The sequence below is a fragment of the Delphinus delphis genome, chromosome 18 (assembly GCF_949987515.2).
Source record: "Delphinus delphis chromosome 18, mDelDel1.2, whole genome shotgun sequence".
Classification (NCBI taxonomy): domain Eukaryota; kingdom Metazoa; phylum Chordata; class Mammalia; order Artiodactyla; family Delphinidae; genus Delphinus; species Delphinus delphis.
The window spans coordinates 12,823,775-12,844,889 of NC_082700.1; the positions used below are offsets into that span (position 1 = coordinate 12,823,775).

The 21,115-nt window shown below is 37.3% G+C and overlaps 1 long non-coding RNA gene across 2 annotated transcripts in view; it reads left to right on the plus strand.

Moving 5' to 3' along the window:
• The window catches only part of LOC132413827 (uncharacterized), a 266,817-nt gene that overhangs the window by 184,039 nt on the left and 61,663 nt on the right, over window positions 1–21,115 (plus strand). For both annotated transcript variants that reach the window (XR_009516815.1, XR_009516816.1), the window contains exon 4: window positions 7,100–7,148. This is a non-coding gene — a long non-coding RNA (uncharacterized lncRNA). The remainder of the gene's footprint in view (window positions 1–7,099; window positions 7,149–21,115) is intronic.

A 21,115-nucleotide genomic window follows, 5' to 3' on the forward strand; every position in this document is an offset into this window, starting at 1 on the left:
CTAACTTAATTTCAATAGTATACCAAAACTTTGATCTTGTATAGCTCCATTTTCTCCCCCACTTCTTTGTGCTATTATTATCATAAAATCACATCTCTAAACATTACATGTCCATTAATACAGTTTTTTTTTATTGCTTTATGTAGTTGTCTTTTAAATATGGGAGAAGAAAAGAACTGCAAATGAAAAATACATTTATACTGTATTTTATATTTACTTATGTAGTTAAATTTGCTAGGGTTCTTTTTTTTTTAACATCTTTATTGGAGTGTAATTGCTTTACATTGTTGTGTTAGTTTCTGCTGTATAACAAGGTGAATCAGCTATACATACACATACATCCCCATATCCCCTCCCTCTTACTTCTCCCTCCCACCTGCCCTATCCCACCCCTCTAGGTGGTCACAAAGCACCAAGCTGATCTCCCTGTGCTATGAGGCTGCTTCCCACTAGCTATCTATTTTACATTTGGTAGTGTATATATGTCAATGCCACTCTCTCACTTCATCCCATTTTCTAGGTTTTTTTACTTTTTTGTGTAGATTCCTGTTTCTAGTGTCCTTTCATCTCAACCAGAAGGACTTCCTTTACTGTTTCTTATAGGACTACAAATTCTCTCAGATTTTGTTAATCTGGGACTGTCTTAATCTGTTCTTTGTTTTGAAAGGATCATTTTGCTGGGTATTACATTCTTGGTTAGAAGTCTTTTTCTTTCAGCACTTTGAAAATGCCATCTCACTGCCCCCTAGCTTCCATCATTTCTGATGAGCAATCAGCTGTAATTTTTATTAAATATTTCTTGTAAGTGATGAGTCACCATTCTTGCTGCTTTGAAAGTTCTCTCTTTGTCTTTTGATAGCTTGATTATGATGTATCTACTATGGTTTTCTTTGAGTTTATCCTACTTGTAGTTTGTTGAGGTATTTAGATATACAGGTTAATTTTAGATGTGCAGGTTTGTCATCAAATTTGAGACATTTCAGCCATTATTTCTTCAAATATTCTTTTTGTTCCTTTTTTTTTTTTTTGCTTTTTTCTCCCTTTGGAACTCTTGTTACACATAGTTGGTATGTTTGATGGTATTCCAGTAGCTTCTGAGGTCTTTTCATTATTCTTCATTTTTTTATAATTTCTGCTCCTTACCGTGGATAAATCAATAGGCCTGTCTTCATGTTCATTGATTCTTTCTTATGCCAGGTCAAATCCATTTTTGTTCTCTTCTAGTGAATTTATCAGTTCAATACTGTACTTTTCAATTTCAGAATTTCTCTACAGTTCTTTAATAATTTATATATTTTTATTATTATTATATATTTAGTGAGATATTATTTCTCATACTTTCACTTAACTCTTTTGGCATAATTTCCTTTATTTATCTGTAATAGTTGATTTAAAGTTTTTGTCTGGTAAATCTAAAATCTGGGCTTCCTAAGAGATGGTTTCTATTGACTGTTTTTCCTGCGTATGTGTCATATTTAGCTATTTTTTGCATGTCTCATAATTCTTTTTTGCTGAAAACTGAATATTTTAGGGCTCACATCCCCCCTTTAGGGTTTGTTGTTATTAATATTTATTGTTGTAGCTGTTGCTGCTGCCTGTTTACTTGTTTAGTGACTTTCCTGAACAAATTCTATGAAGTCTCTATTCTTTGTCATGCATGGCCACTGAGGCCTCTGCTTGGTTAGCTTTGTAGTCAGTTATGATTGGATAGAGATACCCCCCTGAAACAGTATATCTCCCCTCCTTTGTTGAAAGTCTTTGGGTGCAAGTTGGGGGCATGCCTTCAGTGTTCCAGTAATTTACAACCTTGTCTTAGCTTTTATTTCCTGCTTGTGCAGAGACTCAAGGTCAACCTGAGGTGAGAGTTTTCAGATATTTCCTGGCCATGCTCACAGCTCTGCTGTTCTCTGTTCTTTTATGTGATGATCAGTCAAGTGTGGTCATAATGGGGACACAGGAAAGTCTCAGGAAAACAAAATTTATTGTACTCAGAAGTTCTATAAACAGGAAGCATGGAACGCCACACAGGATCATGTGAGGAATACCAGGTTTTGGTCAGGAGACAGAATTCAGAAGTGAGGGGAGAATCTAGGTCTGAGCACTTATTGGGGTTTTCTATGGAAAGACAAGACAGGCCAGGGTAAAGAGCCTAGGATTGAGTAGTTTAAATAACTCCAGTGAATTTTGGCCTATAGAGATGGTCTCTTGCTGCCAGTACCTGGCCCTGGGATGATTAAGGCCTCCTTGAGCTGCACATGCCAGATAGAGGATGTATAGGTCTGGACTGGTTAGTTTGCACATCAAAGGCATGCTCCTTCCCAATCCTTTACTATATCCAAGAATTGGCTAGTCCCAGGAGGAGCAGTCTCTCCCCAGACAGAAAGATTCTTACAATGTCAAAACATCATAATATACAGAAAATTAAAGATAATAAAAAATACACCTGCATATTCATGTGGCCTTCTAAATTCCCAGATAATGCCAGACCTTTTCACAGCCTACTATAGATATCTTATTCCCCATTTTTTTCTTTTAATTTTTTTGGTCTGCCCCTCATTTGCCCTATTTTCCCTACCTTAGTCAACCGTGTTATTAAACAATTGCTGCTGATTGTTGTCAATAAATGCCCTGGGGAAAGCCTATTTACAGTGAATAAGCTCTGAGTTATGCCAAATAAAGATGAGTCCCGCAAGTGAGGGCTTCTAGGGAGCTAATAGCCAGGTCAAATAGTAACAAATCTCTAGGAATAGGGATTTTTTAAAGAAGATACAAACCTATTTTTCCCCCTCCAGTGCCAGCTAGGTTTATGGTTTTCACAGCTTCTATAATTGTGAGTCTGTTGGTTTTTATGGCTACTGTGAAAATGGGGAGAGGAGAATGAGAATAGGGTGAGTTAAAATGCTAAAAAGCCTACTGTTCCTCCTGATATTCAGTGTTTTTCCTTGAATAAATTCTTCTCCTATTGTTGCAAGCTTTCAGTTAATTTCCAGAGTTCTGAAAATGTTGATTTTAAAAAATGTTGACAGTGTTCTCATTACTTTTATAGAAGAGCAGATTTTTTGAGATCCTTACTCTGTCATTTGGGAAGTGCTCTTCACCAGACTTTTTTTTTTTAATAGTCTGGATGTGTTATTTTTAGAGCTGTCACATCTTTCAGATGATTAAATTGATATAAGGAAAACAATACAGCTTTTTTTTTTCAGTTTACATATTGTTTACATACTGTTGAATTAACCATTTCCAGGAATTACTCTGAACTTTATGATAACATACATTGAGTTTGAGATATTAAAATTGATCTGCCCTTGGTCACAAAGTAACAGACATAAGATACTTTTTCTCTATTTCTGTGCAACATGCATAGCTTCTCATCAATGTCTGCTACTAAAGATGAAAAATGGCCAGCCCCATAAAGCAGTTCTCCCTTATTCTTCAATGAGAGATGGACCCCCATTTCCTCTTCCTAGGTAATACGTATTTACCAGCCTTCCAGAGATAATTGCTTTAGTTTTCCAGCTCAAAAGAGGGACTTGAAAAGTGAATATATCAAGTAAGGTAGATAAAAAGGTAGAAAGTGCCAAGAAAAGTAAGTGGGGCAAAAAATATTGAGATAATTTAGATTTCTGTGATATCTCTCAAATTATTCAGATCATCGCTTATTCCACATGTGTTTAAGGCTAAGTCTATGTAAAATCTCTCTCTCTCTTAACCAAGGGTATAACTTGGTCTTTCCAAATAGAAAAGTAGAAATACTTCTGAAAATGAATCAATCAAAATTTCAAATTATTGCATTAGCTGAATTTAAATGAAAACTTCTCTAGAAAGCCCCATCATGGAATTGCCAGTGAAAGCAGCAGGAGGTGCCAAGCTGTTTGAGAGGACCTCAGGCATATTTAGACTTATTTGGCATTGGTATTTGTTTCTAATCACTCTGGGAAGTGGTGTAGTGGAAAATAAATCTGAGAGGAAGTGTGCCAGAACAGCCAAGGGAGACTCTGGGAACAGTCAAAGCAGGCTAAGCTGCATAGTTTCTGATATACCTTCAGGACACTCTGATATATCACTTAACAAAAGAGGGGCACTGTTTTCTTCCACTTCAGATTTTATGTTGGTTTGGAGATAGATTATCTCCACCAGCATTTAAAATGCCTCATGTGCAAAAGATGCAAGGGAGTGGTTATCACTGGGTTATTGTGTATCTGTGCATTGTCAAGGGGAAATTTCCCCAACTGTGGTAAAAGTTCCAAGGCTTGGGTTTGATGAAGGATATATGAACAATGATTTGAAGGGGGAATGAAGACCATTTACCAATATACTAGTCATGTGGCTTTTGATCCTTTAAATTGTTCCCAGAAAAGATGCTTTTAATATTTTAAAAAATCATGTAAAATTGGTTTTAGAAGGACTGTTAAGATATCAGGTAGATTACTTTAATTTACCTAATAGTATCATTCAAAGTTGCATAGGTTTTTTAGTTTTGTCCCCAAAATGTAGATTTAAAAAGCTATAATTGTTTTGATATCTGTGTACTGATACTGTCTGCTGTGTAGCAGAATGAAATGAGTCTGGGTCACACTTGGTTGAAAATATCATTCTATTTCTTCTTTACCATGACTCTTTGAACAAGTTATTTAACCTTCTGAATCTTAATTTCTCTTCTTTTAATCTGTATGTTTTAAGGACTAAATTATATTAAATGAAAGTATTAGTATTAGTTTAGTTCTTGACATACAGTGGGCACTTTATAAAAGTTATTTTGAATCTGAATCTAATCTCTATCACTCTTCCCTCCTCATCTCCATGGACTATCTAAATGGCAAGTGGAAGTCCTTTTCTAAATCATCTTTGTAATAGCAGGATTATTAAATGGCCTTATTTACCACCAATTTTGTTTAGGAAGCACACTTCTTCCTCCAGCCCTTTGAAAAAGTAATAAGAGTAGAAATGTGCATATATCCAATCTATACTAAGTTTTGGGAGTTAAGAAGACAAATATTTATTGGCATCTAACTCATATCGTTGACACATGCCTAGACCATGGTAGACTGTTCCATAAATAGTCTGCTTATGACTGGCTCAGCTTCAGGCTCCTTGTACATTGCTGATGGTTGAGTAATTTGCCTAAGGCAGTGGAGGAGACAGAATTTCAACTCCACTATCTACCTCCAGAGACCATGTCCTTACTTACTGCTCAGGACTCTGTATGAAGGGTTTTAGTTGCTGATCCTTCAAATTCATGTGACCTGGATACACACAAGCAGTTTACTTCTAAAACAACTACGAATATGAAATGCATAGGACAAATCATACATTATCTAAATTAGTTTTAAATGTACATTTTTAAAAAAAATCAATGGCCAGCCAAGGTCATTTGGTCATTTATGACTATTGCCCATTCCTTTACTCTCTAACTATATTTAAGAGCTTCTGGGGGGGCGCGGGGATATACTTGGGTAATCTCTTGGGATTGGATGGTGAGATCTTAGGAACATCTTAACAACACAAGACAACCGCTAAATTGTTAAACTTGAGCCAGGAAGGAACATTTTACTTTTCTTGAGTTGGATGGGAAGGAAAATGAGAAAGAAGAGGAAGCCAGTGAGAAGCAAGAGCAGTTAGCGGGAAGGTGGGAGGTTGGGAGAATAGATGAGGTGCCAGCTAGAGAAGGGACCAAGATAGGACCCCTAAATCCCATTCTTGTCAGAGAAATTTTGAAAAAGTATATCTGAAAGATGAATTGTAAAATTTGAGCTATGCCACACCCTTCTAATCTTCTGAAATCTTTAATAAAACCTCCATTGCTCATACTGATCTGTGTATGATTTTTTAAAAGAAGGTAATATTTGTTTTAATTCTTTTGAAACCAGTAAAGTGTATGAGTTCACAATTTGGTTGACACAGTGAGACACCAAGACAGTGCATGTGGAAGCAGATAGAAGATGAAGACAGAAGGGGATCGTGAGAACCTTTAACACTCCCACAAGTTGTGGGGCTGTGAGTTACAAGCAGCTTTAACTCAGAGACATCCTTACTACAACTGCAAATGTGGTGTTTTGTCCCAGATTTTTTTTCTGTAGTACCAGTCAAAACCCCTGCTTTAGCATGGTTCTGAGAGAGCTAATACTAAACTTGTTCTCATTTTTTAGTGAATTCCTTAAAGGTTGAAATGATCACTTTCCTGTCTCAGTTCTCCTTTATCAAAAGATTTCTCTCACAATTCTAGTCAGAATCGCCAAGCATCTTTGCAGGCTCCATTAGCATCTCTTTTCCTTTTAAATTCTGTATCTTTTTGCATCTCTCACCTAACAAAAGGGAGCCCTAAACAGCCTCATCTCTTTCTCTCAGATATGGTTAAGAGGCAAAAGCTTGTGCTGGGGCTCGAGGGCTTAGATTCAGGTTTTGGCTTCAGTTTCTACATCTACAAAGTAGTGATCCGAGCTCTGTTCTGGTGAGGATTAAAAAAAATAAAGTGGGTAGCACTTTGTAAACTGTAAGTAGCCATAAAAATTTAGATATTATCTTAAAAGAAAAGGATAAAAAATATTTTAGTCAAAACATTTTCTGGATTGGACAAAATAACCCATCTCTTTTCCCTCATAAACCTTTTGGCATTGGAAAATGGATACTGGGGGAAATCTTATCTCCTTGGTGAGTGAATTGGCCTGGGCTTCAGTCTTTCACCCTTCTTTGAAGAAGGGTCAGAATCTTTGAATTTTTACTGAGATGACTGAAAAAGTAAGTTGCAAAGTGGGATGATGTGGAGTTCTGAGGAAGCACGAGGAAGCACAGCAGAAGGCAGCTGACGTTTGTTAAGAGTTAACAGCTTACACTAATTTTTGATTCTTTCTTTATTCTTTGCCCAGTAAGATGTGATTTTATTTAAATGGATGTGAAAATATTTATTTGGAAAAACTATGTTGTTCTAGTTATAAGAATTTATGTGTCAGGAAATATTTATCCTTTTGGAAATTGGGTGTTAACAGCCATTGTTAGTCATAGAAATATTAGTGCATGTAATATAATTAATCTGATTTATATATCTGCACAATTATTTGAAATTCACAGAATTTTAAAAATGAATCTTTCTTTTCACATTTAGAAATCTTCTGACATCTTCAACTGCTCTGTGAAATCTACTATAATATGCTGTAAGTAAAGCGACTTTTCATCTTTTGGGGAGAGAATGTCTTGTTCTGCATTTGTCACATATATGCATCATCATGCCTTCCAGTTTTAGACCAAATGGATAAATGTCACATATTTTAAAGTAAATACGCAAACAACTTTCAATTATTTGTTTTCTTTCTTCATGAAAGTTTTCTTATTGGAGGCATAATTTCAGAGGTGCTTCCATAGCACCTTTTAAGGTTTTTAGAATAAATTAACAAAGTAGATGTAACGATCACGTGAATAAATATTCGATACTTTGCGGTATGAATAGTGTACTTGTCAGGTTGTAGGATGTATAGAAGCACTGTTCCTAACTAGTGAATTTGCAATTGAGGAATAAGAACGTTGAAGGGAGATGGCAAAATCTGGTAGGATACATTTGTGGTTTAAATAAAGTTTTCTTTAAAAATTTTTTTCACTTTGTAGAGATGTGAAAAGGTTTCTTCTCTCCTAGCTAAAAGGGAAAATATTTAGACACATGGGTCCCAAGAGCCATTTATGCTCAAAATATTTGCTCAAAGCCACGTTCAAACTATCTCTGGCATTACGAGGTCCTGGAAAACTCAGAGCGTATTATTCTGATTAGACCTGGGATGGTGTCCTGGTGGCCCTGTCATCCTTCCCTCTACCTGGCTGAAGCACACTCTCTGTACAGTATGTGCAGTACTGATTGGCTGCTGCTTCGTCGCTAACTGAAGTCAGCGGCACATGTGAGCTGGCCTCAGGAGGCCTGGGCCCGTGGAACACTGTCTGAGTGGAGTTTTCCACTCGATGTTTGGTTTGGCCTGGTCCACGTGTTGTCTTGCCAGTCCTGCAAACTCCTCTCAGAAGTCAGTCATCCCGTGATGGGAAATATTCCTCATGCTGTTGTGAGAGAACTCTGATCTTTCACTATAAACCTGGTGGGATGTCTCTTGGCCAGACCAAAGTATCCAGAAGCCAGATTTTTTCCCTGCGAAGAACGTGTCTGCAGTGGATGGTGTTTTCACTAATAAAAGTATTTAGGGTTGTGCCGTGGGCCAGGTTTACCCACTTAAAAATGAGAAACTCATAAATGTAGTACTAAAAACTTAGAAATAATGGAGGCAATGACTATTCCAGTTCAGCGGCCAAAGTAAAACATAAGGTATGGTACAGGATGTGAACTTAGAAACAGAATTGTGTGTTTAGGTCTATAGCCTTACAGAGTTAGCAACATGTTCTTCTATAAAATGAGCCTGACACATGGGTACACACAGCTGTGCCAGGGGCGTAGTGATTTTGGCACCAGCATAAGGGCCTGTCTCTCCCCTCAGCCCTCCTTCGCACCTGTGAGGATGGATTGCTTTTCATATTTCATCCCCGTGCCCAGATCTCTCATTCTTTTGATGCACTTGTATGTATGGCAAATGAAGTCCACAAGTTAAACCAACAGATATCTGTTTCCTTTTATCTGACGTTGTACTGGGCATGTAACTTATTACCGTTCAAAGGAAGTACACAGATCCTATGTCTACAGATCAATAAATTTTCACAGAGTGAACACACTCATATCACTACCACCCATGTCAAGAAATAGAACAATTGTTGGTACCCCAGGAACCCCTCTTGTGACCCTCACAGTCACTACCCACTCTTCCTCTCCATAAGTTATTTCCATTCATCCTCTTGAGGTTTATATAAATGGAATCATGCAGTATGATGATCTTTTGGGGTCTGGTTTTGTTCAAAATTAAGTTTCTGGAATGCACCCATTTTATTGTAAATAGCAGTATTTTGTCATTTTTCATCGTAGATAACCTTCCATTGTATGGATATAGCAAATTTTTTGGTCCACTCAACTCTAAATAGATTTTGGGTTGTTTCCAGTTTTGAACTATTATAGTACCGCTGTGATCATGTCTGTATAGTTTTTTAATGAACATAGGTGTGCATTTCTGTTAGCTATCAAAGTAAAAGTAGAATTGTTGAGCCATATGCTATGTATTTTTCAGTTGTAGAAGATATTACTGAAAGTTTTCCGAAATGGCGGTGTCACTTTGTGCTAATCATCAATGCATGAGAATTCCAGTTTCTCTACTATTGTCAGTCTTCCTAATTTTAGCTATTCATAGTTGTGAAGTGGTATACTGTTGTATTTCTCTAATGACTAATATGGTTGTATAATTTTTCATATGTTTAATGGTCATTTGTATGTGCCCCATCGTCTTTTTAATGATTTTTCAAGTTTTCTGTGGGCTTAATCTTTTTCTTATTTATTTGTAGGTGTTCTTTGGTTATTTGGAATCATTTCCTTTGTTGATTATATTTTCTCCCACTCTCTGCATTCCTACCATCATAATTGTGTCTTTTGATGAAGAAATGACTGTGTGTGTGTATGTGTGTGTGTGTGTGTGTGTGTGTGTCTGTGTGTGTGTGTCTGTGTGCATCCTGTATAGGAAATCCTTGTCTATTCCAAGGTTATGAATATCTTCTTCTATATTATATTCTAGAAGCTTTACTCTTCTGTCTTTTATATTTCTATATACAGTCCATCTAGAATTGATTTTTGAACATGAAGTGAGATAGGTGTTAAGATAATTTTTTTCCATATGGAAACCAGTTGATTCAAAACCATATGTTGAGATGACATCCTTTCCTACACTGCTCTTCAGCATCACCTTGTCATAAATCAAATGTCTATATATGCAGTTTTGAATTCTTGATTCTATTCCATTCATCTATTAGTCCATCTTTTTTTGCCATTACTTCATTCTTGTAATTACTGTAGTTTTATGATTTCCTAAATTGTAGTTCTCTAAATTTGTTCTACCTCATTTTGCATGAGCTGTTTTTGTCCTTTTGAATTTTCATATGTATGTTAGAATCAGCTTGCCGGTTTTCACAAATAAAACTTGCTGAGATATGTTTTTGGACTTCATTACATTTAGATCAATTTGGAAAGAATGGACATCTGTACAAAATTGACTTTCAATCCATGAACATGAATTATTCCTTCACTTATTTGATCTTCTTTATTTTCTCTTACTAACATTTTTTTTCATTTTTCTACAAAGTCACACATATTTTGTTAGATTTATTCCTGGGTATCTGTTGTTTTTTGATGATTGTCATAGATTGGGTCTTTCAGAAGCAGATGAGAAGAAGTTTAGTGTACAGACTATTTATAAGGGATCAATCCCTGTGGAAGGGAGGAAAAGGAAGCAAAACTGGACAGAGAAAGAAGTCAAACTGCATTGCAAGCCTGGAAAAGCCTTGGTTAACCCCACAAGGTGTGGGGAGCAAATACAGCCCATCACAGATATCTCTGGAGGGGCAGAAATTGTCAGACCTTTATACCCTGGCAGCAATCAGTCACTGGGTGTGGACTACCCCAGAAAGGTGTACTCTTGTGTGAGGTAGCTCTTTGCAGCTGAGGCACCCTTGAAGGAGCCCACAGAACTTCAAGAATCTGGAATAATAAACCCTTCTTTGGAGCAGGATCTGGGTGGTACCTCTCTATGTCCATCTCAGTCTACTTCCTGTGGTATGTCCATCACAGACTACTTCTTGTGTTGCTCAAATCCACTTCTTCAAGTACGTTCTGGCAGCAGCTCCACCAGAATCTGATGACCTGTCTTCCTGGAGAAACTTAGAAGAGGAAGGCTCATAGGAAGACCTATAGCCCCCATCACTGCAGATTGTGTGGGGCTGCAACTGATACTCATTTTCTCCTTCTTCCATTATCCATCTTAGATGTCCCTCAAATTTAGTACTACCCCAGCTCATCTTAATGAATTATCCTGAGGAGGCTGAGTTCCTAGTCTCCATGCTCTTGTCAGGCTAAAGTCTTTATACTTGTCACAACTAGGCAGAGAATCCCAGAGATGGCCAAAAATACCCAACGTCGCCATTACTGTAAAATAGGAATGCTACCTCTTTCTTACGCTCAGGGCCAATTATTCCTGTTAAGATGGTGATTCTTCTTGTCTGCTAGTCCCTGGTGGTGCTATAGCTTGGAGTTGAAAGGAACTATTGTTTTGTTCTGTGGTGAAAGTGTGCTCTCTTTAGAGATCAGGACCTCTAACCCTACAGAGCTCTGAGCTTTGGGGATGGGAATTCCAAAGTCCTTCAGTGGGTCATGGGGAGTGATGATAAGCAGGCCATCACATGCCCTGGTTCCCATGCTCATGTATTCTTCCTATTAGGTGCACATTACCACCAACAGTCCTTTAGTTCAATGTATACACTGCTTCACAGAGGAGGGAATTCTATCCTCATGGTGGATTGCCTCTAAACTGGCACATTGACTGTGACTTTCAGCAACAACAGGAGCTTTTTTGGTGGTGTAATATGTAATCCTAACTTTTGTTGTCAGGGTCCACTCTTGTACCGCCTTTGATGTCAAAACGGGTCATTTGTTCTGATGCAATATTATGTAGGTCCCGTGTGGTGGAGCAAATACTGTATAAGCGTTTACATCGTGGTGCTAGCTGAGGCTTGAAGTGCAGGAAAAACAAACCCATACCTAGAATATGTATCTGTTTCTCTGAAATCAAGTCATTGGCCTTTGTAGGAAGTAAAAAGCCCATTTAGTAAACTTGGCCCCATATGGTGGAACTTGGCAGAACTCCTTGAGGAATAATGCCCTACTGGGGCTTAACCTTAGCCTCTGCTGCTCTGAGGTTGGGCATTCAGTGGCAGCAGTAGCTAAATCAGCCCCAGTCAGTGGGAGCTCACACAGTTGGGCCTCCATATCTTTCATCTCAGCCACTCCATTCATGTGCCTACTGTGGCTTTGTGGTGACATCACTGACACTGGCTAGTGTCACCAGACTAGATCAGTTTTTGTAGTTGGCTGTTTCGTGCCTCTCCTGCAGTGGATGCTCTTTGATATGCTTTAACATGTGACACAAAGGTCTTCACACTTCGTGCTCGCTCCCACATGTGCATCCACATGTCTCTACCCCAGACCTCCTTGTCTCTATCTTCCAATCTTTCTGCTTTTAGGCTCTAGCTGGACAGGCTATTCTGCATCCATGAGTTTATATACATTCTAACCTGGGACTATTTCTTCACACAAAGAAGATGGCTAGTTGCTCTGCCCAAATATCCAACCATTGAGAGGATTTTTCCTTGCACTGTCGTTTAAGGATGCTTCTGAATAAGCCTGTAGTGAAACTATTGTTCATTTTTGCCTTGCATTACATACTGAGCTGATTCATCTATAAAGCTTGCTTGTGTCTTTTCTTTCTCTTTCTGATGGTAATAAGAAATCCTCTATGTGGTCATAGGTCTGAGCTAAAGAAGGTGCACAGGAACAATATTGGTGAGTGACACTGGGATCTGGGCTATCTCTTTCTGTAACTTCCTTATGCAATCTGGTTCTGCTAGTGCTGGATCCAGGATATACCATTTCCAACTTATGATGGACTATTTCTGAGTCTGCTTGTCCTTATGACTTATCAGGTCTGACACAGCCCAGCTCATGATATGCATTTCCAGATCCATGGTCACTTAGTATTCTATGGTCAGGCATTTAGTCTCTAGGATTCCCCCCACCCCACAGTGGTGTATAATTCTACTGAAGATGGTATGGAATTGCTCCAGAAAATCAGAGGACTACATTCTGGGGCTTGCTATAAACTCCATGTCTCACATGGCATCTTTCCCCAACATTGGTATTTCTAATACAATAGCATTTACTGAATCATATGGTTCAAGGGGCAGAACTGCTTGCACCCCAGCCTAGACCTGCTGCAGAACCTTTGGTGCTCTGGGTCCCTCTCAAAGCTTGAAACATTACATCTCACCTTGTATAGTCAAAGTAGTGTCACCAGGTGTGAAATATGCTCCTTCGGCAACCAGGAAAGGTTATCAGGCATTGTGCTTTCTTCTTTGTGATGAGAGACGCAAGATGCAATAATTTGTCTTTTACTTTGGAGGGGACTTCCTGACATGCCTCTAATCTCTGAATTCAAAAATTTTACTGCTCTGGAAGGCCCAGATCCTTATCCCAAGTGTCCTGGTCTCATTCACTCCTCCCCCTGCCCATAATAAGAGCACTGATCTTGGCATAACAGACCTAACATGTTTGGGTATTAATTTTCTCTGGAATTTGGCTGCTCTAACTCCTGAATCCTGGTCATGGTCCTGATCTTTCTTTGCCCTTTGCCTGCAGAAGATGAGACATTCTTTTTGAGCTACCAAGGAGGTCTGGTGTTTTTCACACTTATCTTTCAGTTGCCTGTTCATCCCTTGGATGTTTTCATTATTATTTTTTTTTAGGGTGTCAAAGACATGCAGCAATAGCCATCTAATCCCATTGCCCTTATAGGTACTATTTTATTTGTTACTTCTCAAAACCCTGATGTTTGCATTAGGTAGTGCATTCTTCTCCACTGGCACACTACCCCAGTGATCACCTGTTATAGTTTTAACAGTTGGACCAGCACCTATGTCAGTGGCAGCCTTTGCTACTTCCAGTCATGGAGTCCTCAATACCTGTTGAGCAGCAAGTGATTCAGTACTAACACCTCATCTTATTGCCTACTTTCTAGGACTTCCCTGATACCAATTGTTGCAGGTTGGTGTGAGTGGATGCCGAGATGGAGTTTGGCATATAGGTTTTTTTCCTTTTTTTTTTTTGAAGTATAGTTGATTTACAATGTTGTGTTAATTTCTGCTGTATTGCAGAATGACTCAGTTATACAAATACATTCTTTTTCATATTCTTTTCCATTATGGTTTATCACAGGATATTGAATATTGTTCCCTATGCTATACAGTAGGACCTTGTTTATCCATCCTATATATAATAGCTTGCGTCTGCTATTTGGGATTAGCAGATGCGTATAGGTTATTTATTAGTGGTGAGCGTCTGTGGAAGAGAGGGAGAGGGAGCACGATTGGGTAGAGGGAGAAGTCAAACTTTAACATAGCTCTACAAAGCCTTGGCCAAACCCAAAGGGACCTGTGAGTAAATGCATCTCATCAGAGTTGCCTCTGGGTGATGATCAATTATTGGATATGGATTGCCTCAGGAAAGACATGCTCTTGAGCAAGATGGCTCCTTCTCAGCAAGGAAAATTCTCAAGAGGCTGGGATAGGAAGCTCTCATCTTCTGACAGTGCTGCTGGTGGCTGGTTTAATAAGATTTTCATTAAGAGGGGTCTTAATGGCTTGCATCCCGTTTACCACACTGTTTTTAATAAATAGTATCATTAATTTTTTTTCATTTTTGAATTGTTGATTGTATATAGAAATACAATTGATTTTTAAACATATTCTTTGTACCTAGCAACCCTGCTAAATTTACTTGTTTATGCTAACAACAAGTTTTTATGTGGATTCTTCTTGTTTTTTTCTATTATCTATTTCAAGTGCTAAGAAGTATTTGTAAAAATTGTACACTGAGCCACTTATTAATTGTCAGTACATTTCAAACGATTGAAATCATACAAAGTGTGTTCTCTGGTCACAGTTAAATTAATCTAGACATCATTAAAAACATTCCTAAGTGTCTGGAAGTTAAGGAACACACTTACTGATAACATATGGATCAATTAAGAAGTCAAGATGAAAATTAGAAGATATTTTGAAGTGTATGCTAATAAAAATAAGATGCATTAAAACATGTGGGACAAAGCTAAAGAGGCAATTTATAGCCCCAATTGCATACATTAGAAAGAAGGGTGTTGTGTGCCGGTCTCAGCCTATCAATGATAAATGTTGTGGTTGGACCTGCTCTTGCAGTTCTTGTTATAATTGCAAGATGCCCGCCAGTGATAACCATCAGGAAACTTTGTAAAAAAATAAAGGTTTATTACTTACAAGACCTGGAAATTACACTGCACATCTGGGTCCACACAACAAGGTCATGCATAAAGAGAGAGACCACAGGGGCCTGGGGTTCTACTTTCATTGGGATTGAGGATGGGGGCCAAAGGATTTCGTGGACTCACTCTTTACTGGTGAATTTAAAACATAAGAGTCGAAATTTTAAGAGCTGGAAGAGAAAAAAACGAGTAGAAATCAACCAAGATCTCTAAAACAAAGGCACCTCCATGTGGGGAGACATCCTGGCTCTATCTAGTGTGTGCCTGGCAATGTGTTTATTTGAGATAGCGGTCTTTGAAGTGAATGCCTTTTTGAAGTGGATGCATCTGCAATCTTAAGTTTAAGTCAGGCACTTGCATTACAAAAAACAAACAAAAACAAAAAAACACAATTATCAGGGCTTACACTACAAAAGGCCAACATTAATGATCTAAACATCCATCTCAACAAATTAGAAATAGAAAATTTAATCTAAATAGAATAGAAGGAAATAAATATTAGTAAATACAACAGTATTTCTGCTATTGTTTTAATGGTTGCTATAGAGATTACATATATCCTTGACAAAGTAAATCTACTCTAAAGTAGTGTTTTTATCACCGTGTCAGGACCATGCATCTCTAGCCATTCTTTTGTGCTTTGAGGACACATATTTTAAACCCCAAGAAATTCATGTCATTGTTTTATAAGTGAATAATCATTTAGATTTATCCATATATTTATTTTTTCTATTGTTATTCATTTGTTTCTCAGTTTCCATGCTTTTATCGGGATATTTTTCCTTCTGCCTGAAGAATTCTTTTTAGTAGATTTTTACCTTTACTTTATTTTCCTTTTTGAAAATTGTTTTCCTCAGGTGTAGAATTTTAGCTCAGCAGTTACTTTTCAGCCCTTCAAACATGGCATTCTGTTGTCTTATGGTTTTCATTGTTCCTATTGAAAGTCAGCCCTATTCTTTGAAGGTACTGAATCTTTCTTCTCTAGCAACTTAAAAATTTTTCTTTTCATCTTTGTCTTTCAGCAGTATTACTATGACTTTTTTTTTTTTTTTTTTTTTTTTTGCGGTACGTGGGCCTCTCACTGTTGTGGCCTCTCCCGCTGCGGAGCACAGGCTCCGGACTCGCAGGCTCAACGGCCATGGCTCACGGGCCCAGCGCTCCACGGCATGTGGGATCTTCCCAGACCGGGGCTCGAACCCGCGGCCCCTGCATCGGCAGGCGGACTCTCAACCACTGCACCACCAGGGAAGCCCCTCAATCTAGAATTTTTAATGAATTTCAGTTTCTGGTCAGTTTGTCCATCTTCCCATCTATTTTCTGAAAACGTTAATCACAGTTATTTTAACATCCTTGTATAAGAACTCTGAAGTCTGCATCATCTGAAGTCTGTTTCTTTTTTATTTTTTTTTTAATTTTTCTCAATTTCTGAGCATTTAACTCTCTGTTGGCATGCCTAAGAATTAAAAAAATTAAATACCAGATATTGGTATAAAAAATTACAGAGATAATTTGTGAAGTTCTGCTTGATGTTATCTTTGTCCAGAGAGGATTTAATATTAACTTACTCTGCCCTTAGAGCAGGAACAGATCACCTTTACCAGGTCTTGAACTGAGCTGGATCAATGCTGGATTTTTATGTGAGCTCTGCCCCTTAATCCTAAAGTCTGGTCATTTCAAAGTCTTTTCTGGAGGTCTGGGGTGTTTATCCGTGCCATCTTCTCTGAGGGCCTCCGAACTCCAGTTTTTGTCTCCCCAGTCTCATTAGATTGTTCAAAACTCAACTCAGATTCTCTGCGTTTTGGCCACTGTTTTCTGCTTTTTTTCTCAACCTCTTAATCCTGCCCTTTTTATAGCCTAACAAATATCTTGAAGGGAAAAGCACCACAGGGTACTTCCACTTCTCCCCAATATCTTGAATACTTAAATTATTCTATCTTTAAACACATCCATTTCTTATTCTCTGCAACTTTTATTATTGTTTCAGACTAACCCTGTGAAAATACTGCTCTTCAACAAGCCACTCCACCAACGTCAGGAGCAGGAAATTCCAGAGGTTTTTTCAGTGAGAGGAATGTACTAGGTTTATTGTTGTATTCCCAATACCTTCCTCAATACCTGATACATGAAGGTGCTTAGAAGTTTTTTCAGTGAATGAGTATGTGCAGGAGAAGCATAAATCAGGCCCATATTCAGGGGATATTTTTCATCTAATGAGATAGCTAAGACTTAGTCAAAAATTCTTTAATGCTTAGATTAATTCCAACGTATTTAATATATAGAATCTTTCTTTATAACTTGAATTCTCTTTTATCCTTTTCCCCCTCTGTAAAACATTTGGAACCCATTCTACAATTTATCCCTTAGTGTTATATTGTCTTAATAGTATGTTTGATGTTATAAGCTGGGTGATGTATTTGTCATCTTAGCATAAGGTAAGCTCTAGAAGGCAGGCCCTGTTGTATTTCTGCTACGTTCTTCAAGGTATCCCAAGCAATGCTAAACACGTTGGTGGCATTGATAGTTCCTTCTTTAAAGTAATTAAAATTAAAATAACTATATTCTAAGCTTGAAGGATTCAAATAACATGTATTGCATATTTTTTAAATTAAAAAAAATTTTTGGATGTGTTTATTTTTGATGTGCAGTAGATTTTGATGTGTAGTGGTTTTCGGTAGGCTGCATTCAGAGCACTATGTTTATGAGCAAGTGTACCAATACTCTATCAGTGTCATTCATATTTGCCACCATGGCCTCATGAGAGGAGGACAGAATCATTGTGATTAAAAAGTAAGGAGATCTGTTTATTGCGTGCTTGATATGACAGATACCGTGATTATTATTTTAATAGATTGCCTCATTTAATCTCCATAATAACCCAATTCAAAGACACTATTGTTATACCATTTTTTAGAGGAAACTGAGGCAGAAAAAGGTTAAGTTGCTTTCCCAAGGTTATAGAGCTAGCAAGTGGAAGAACTCGGAGAGTGATTGTGATAGCATGTGGCCTTAACAAAATATATGTTACATTGTTTTACTCTCCACTTTGAATTCTCCAGTTCCTGGTCCTGATAATGAAAGAGAAGCAGGGAGAGATGTATGATTCAGTTTACTGTCTCATTGCCCTCATCACAGCAACACTGAGAGGAAGGGAATGAATTCTTATTTGAAAGTTTTCTTTCACCCTAGGTGTATGTAATTAACTGTAGGAAAAGATGTTTTAAAATAAGCATGAGAATTTGGTTCAACAATGTGTTTCTTTCATATTCTGTGTTATCTTGTTTCTTCAGTTTTCACTGGAAAATTTTACCATACTCAAGAAATATATACACAATGTTGAAAGTACCAAAGGAGAACCCTAAAAGTATTAAATGGCATAAAGTCTGTAAGGACAGACTAAAACATTAGGCTTCTTTAGTTGGGAAGAATAAATGCTAAGTGGATGTCCTCAAAGTGTAGAAAATCATGGAGGTTATTTTTTGGACAAAAAAAGAACAGAATATATGAAAGAATAATGTTTGTAATATCTGAACTGTTTATAGGGAGGAAAATCATGGGTTTCATAGGGAAGAATTAAGAACCAGTTAGCCAGATGGAGGTGACAGAGAAGTTCATTTTCACAGAAATTCAAAATTGGAAAAATGAAGATTGTGATGTGTTTTGTTTTTATTGGATTAATTATGAGAAGAGAGGAGAGAGAGAGAGTGAGGGACATCTCTGTTTCAGAATTACAGAGATTAATAATATCCTGAGGATAACTGGGAACTTAACAGATAAAGTTACTGGACACATAATTTGGGTGTTGCAACTGGAAAAAGGTTTTTTTGTGTGCTCCAAGCAGGGTAATGCATGTCTTCATGATATTGCTGGTTATAAAGTCTAGGCGTTTCAGGAGCATGGGTTGTAAGAGAAGAGTCAGCGTTGGTCTGCTTAAGTTGGTGTAACACTGGCCTTTCATTAAATCAAGTGATTGTCAATAGCAGATTAGGGCAGTGAAGAGGAACAGAAAACCACACTGAGGAGTTGTTAAGTCTTTTAAGTTTCCTTTATTCTGTATCTGAACATTAGTGTAAATTTTGCAAATGATTATATGTCAAAAGAAAGCTTTGGAATTTCACTTTAATGAAATTTACCGACAGACACACATTTTTTTTTGTAAAGCAATTATTTTAACATCTTTATTGGAGTATAATTGCTTTACAATGGTGTGTTAGTTTCTGCTTTATAACAAAGTGAATCAGTTATACATATACATATGTTCCCATACCTCTTCCCTCTTGCGTCTCCCTCCCTCCCACCCTCCCTATCCCACCCTTCTAGGTGGTCACAAAGCACTGAGCTGATCTCCCTGTGCTACGCGACTGCTTCCCACTAGCTATCTATTTTACATTTGGTAGTTTATATATGTCCATGCCACTCTCATTTTTTATTCGACATAGCTTTTGTAATTTTTTTCCCAGGGTGCTGCATGAGACAAGTTCAAGCATTACAGAATAATGGAGAGGGAGGAAGGGAGCAAGCAGTTAAAAATACTCAGTCATCATAATTACTTGGAACAAAGGCAGTTTTAAGTTATTTCATTTTACTAGTCATTTACTTCCATTGGTAGAATTGACATTCTTGTTTTTTAGTCATCGCTTTAAATCTTTTAAGTGTAACAGGATTTGCCAGGTGATATGTATTTTTCATGGTCAAATTTGGAATTAATATAAAGTGAATTAAATTTGTTAACTTTCTGCTGTGTTTAGAATACACTCTAGTATTGACTTTAGCTATTCTACTTTATTTGGAATACTTTATTAATAAAACAATTTTTCCTATATGCTTAATAATTCTGATGATTTGGTGATCTGCTTATTTTCATTTATAAACTATATATTTAAGATATTTAACAGCACAGACTGAAACATTTGAAATTTCTATTCTTCATGTTCACACTAGATTTTAATGTAAGGGCTCAGAAATGTGAGTAATCATTTGTCAGGGACACATAACTCTTGGAATGCCTACCAATAGGAAGAGAAAAAAATTCCTTACAGTCTAAAATTCTCTGAAGATTATGTGTGCTTTTCACCATTACAAACTTACTCCACTCCCTCTCTCTCTCCCTCTGTTAGCATCGTGATTTTATTTCTGGGTTTAATAAGGAATATGTAGGAAGATATTATTTAGAGATCAAGAGAGGTGTTAATGAGATAAAAATTACACTGTTTCGCCCTTTTACCTTTTCCCTCTTTTCTCTCCTTGGCATAGAGCACACATACTAGCTTGTTTCTCTCTTTAGCAAGAGACCCATTCCAGGCCTCTCTTCCGGCCTTTCATCCTTGTAGTTTGGTTCTCTCATGTCACAGCACTTCTCTTAAACCCTCCACCTAGTGTTTTGGTTTTCTTCCAGAGTTCAAAATCTCTACCTTGTTCTCATCCCTTCAGTTCATCATAAAGGGCATTTCTGAGTTATCAATGGGAGCTTATGTATGGGGTGTGTAGTACCATAATTATTCATCATAAAATTTGGGATGTCAAGGATATGCGTTTGTATTAATTGCTGCAGGCTAAAGAAAGTGGCCAGGAAGTGCAGATATTTAGTATTGCTTGTCTATACTCGGATATACAGCTTCTTTTCTTCTCTTTCTTCTGCCTTCTTTGGTTAACAAGTATCAGCCTTCAATGACTTCATCCTTTACTCATATAATCACTTAATTAATTTAGCCCAATGGACAGTGTTGGCGTATTAGTGATGACTGGAGCAGTATGACATAAAATCCCAGATTCTTTAAGTTTGAGGTAACTTAGAAGTACCGTAGTTAAGTCTCTCAAACTAAGGTAGGGTTTTATAACTTGACAGATGGCCATCTCATTCTCCTTGAAAACTTTCACATTATTCAATTTTCTGAGAGCACTTGTATTTTGAACTATATTCCATAAATTGAAGTGAGATATGTCTCCATATTACTTTATCCATTACACAACTTCTGTTATGACATTCTCCAGAATAATTTTAACTGTCATGGGGAATCATTTTAAGTTTTGAATTCAGCTCATGTGAATTTAGGTTAATCTCATTCTCCTAATTTTTTTTTTTCATTTAATACAGTTATGGTAAGGTTCAACAGTGAGTATCAAAATAAGAGTAACTTAATAAGTTAGGAAGT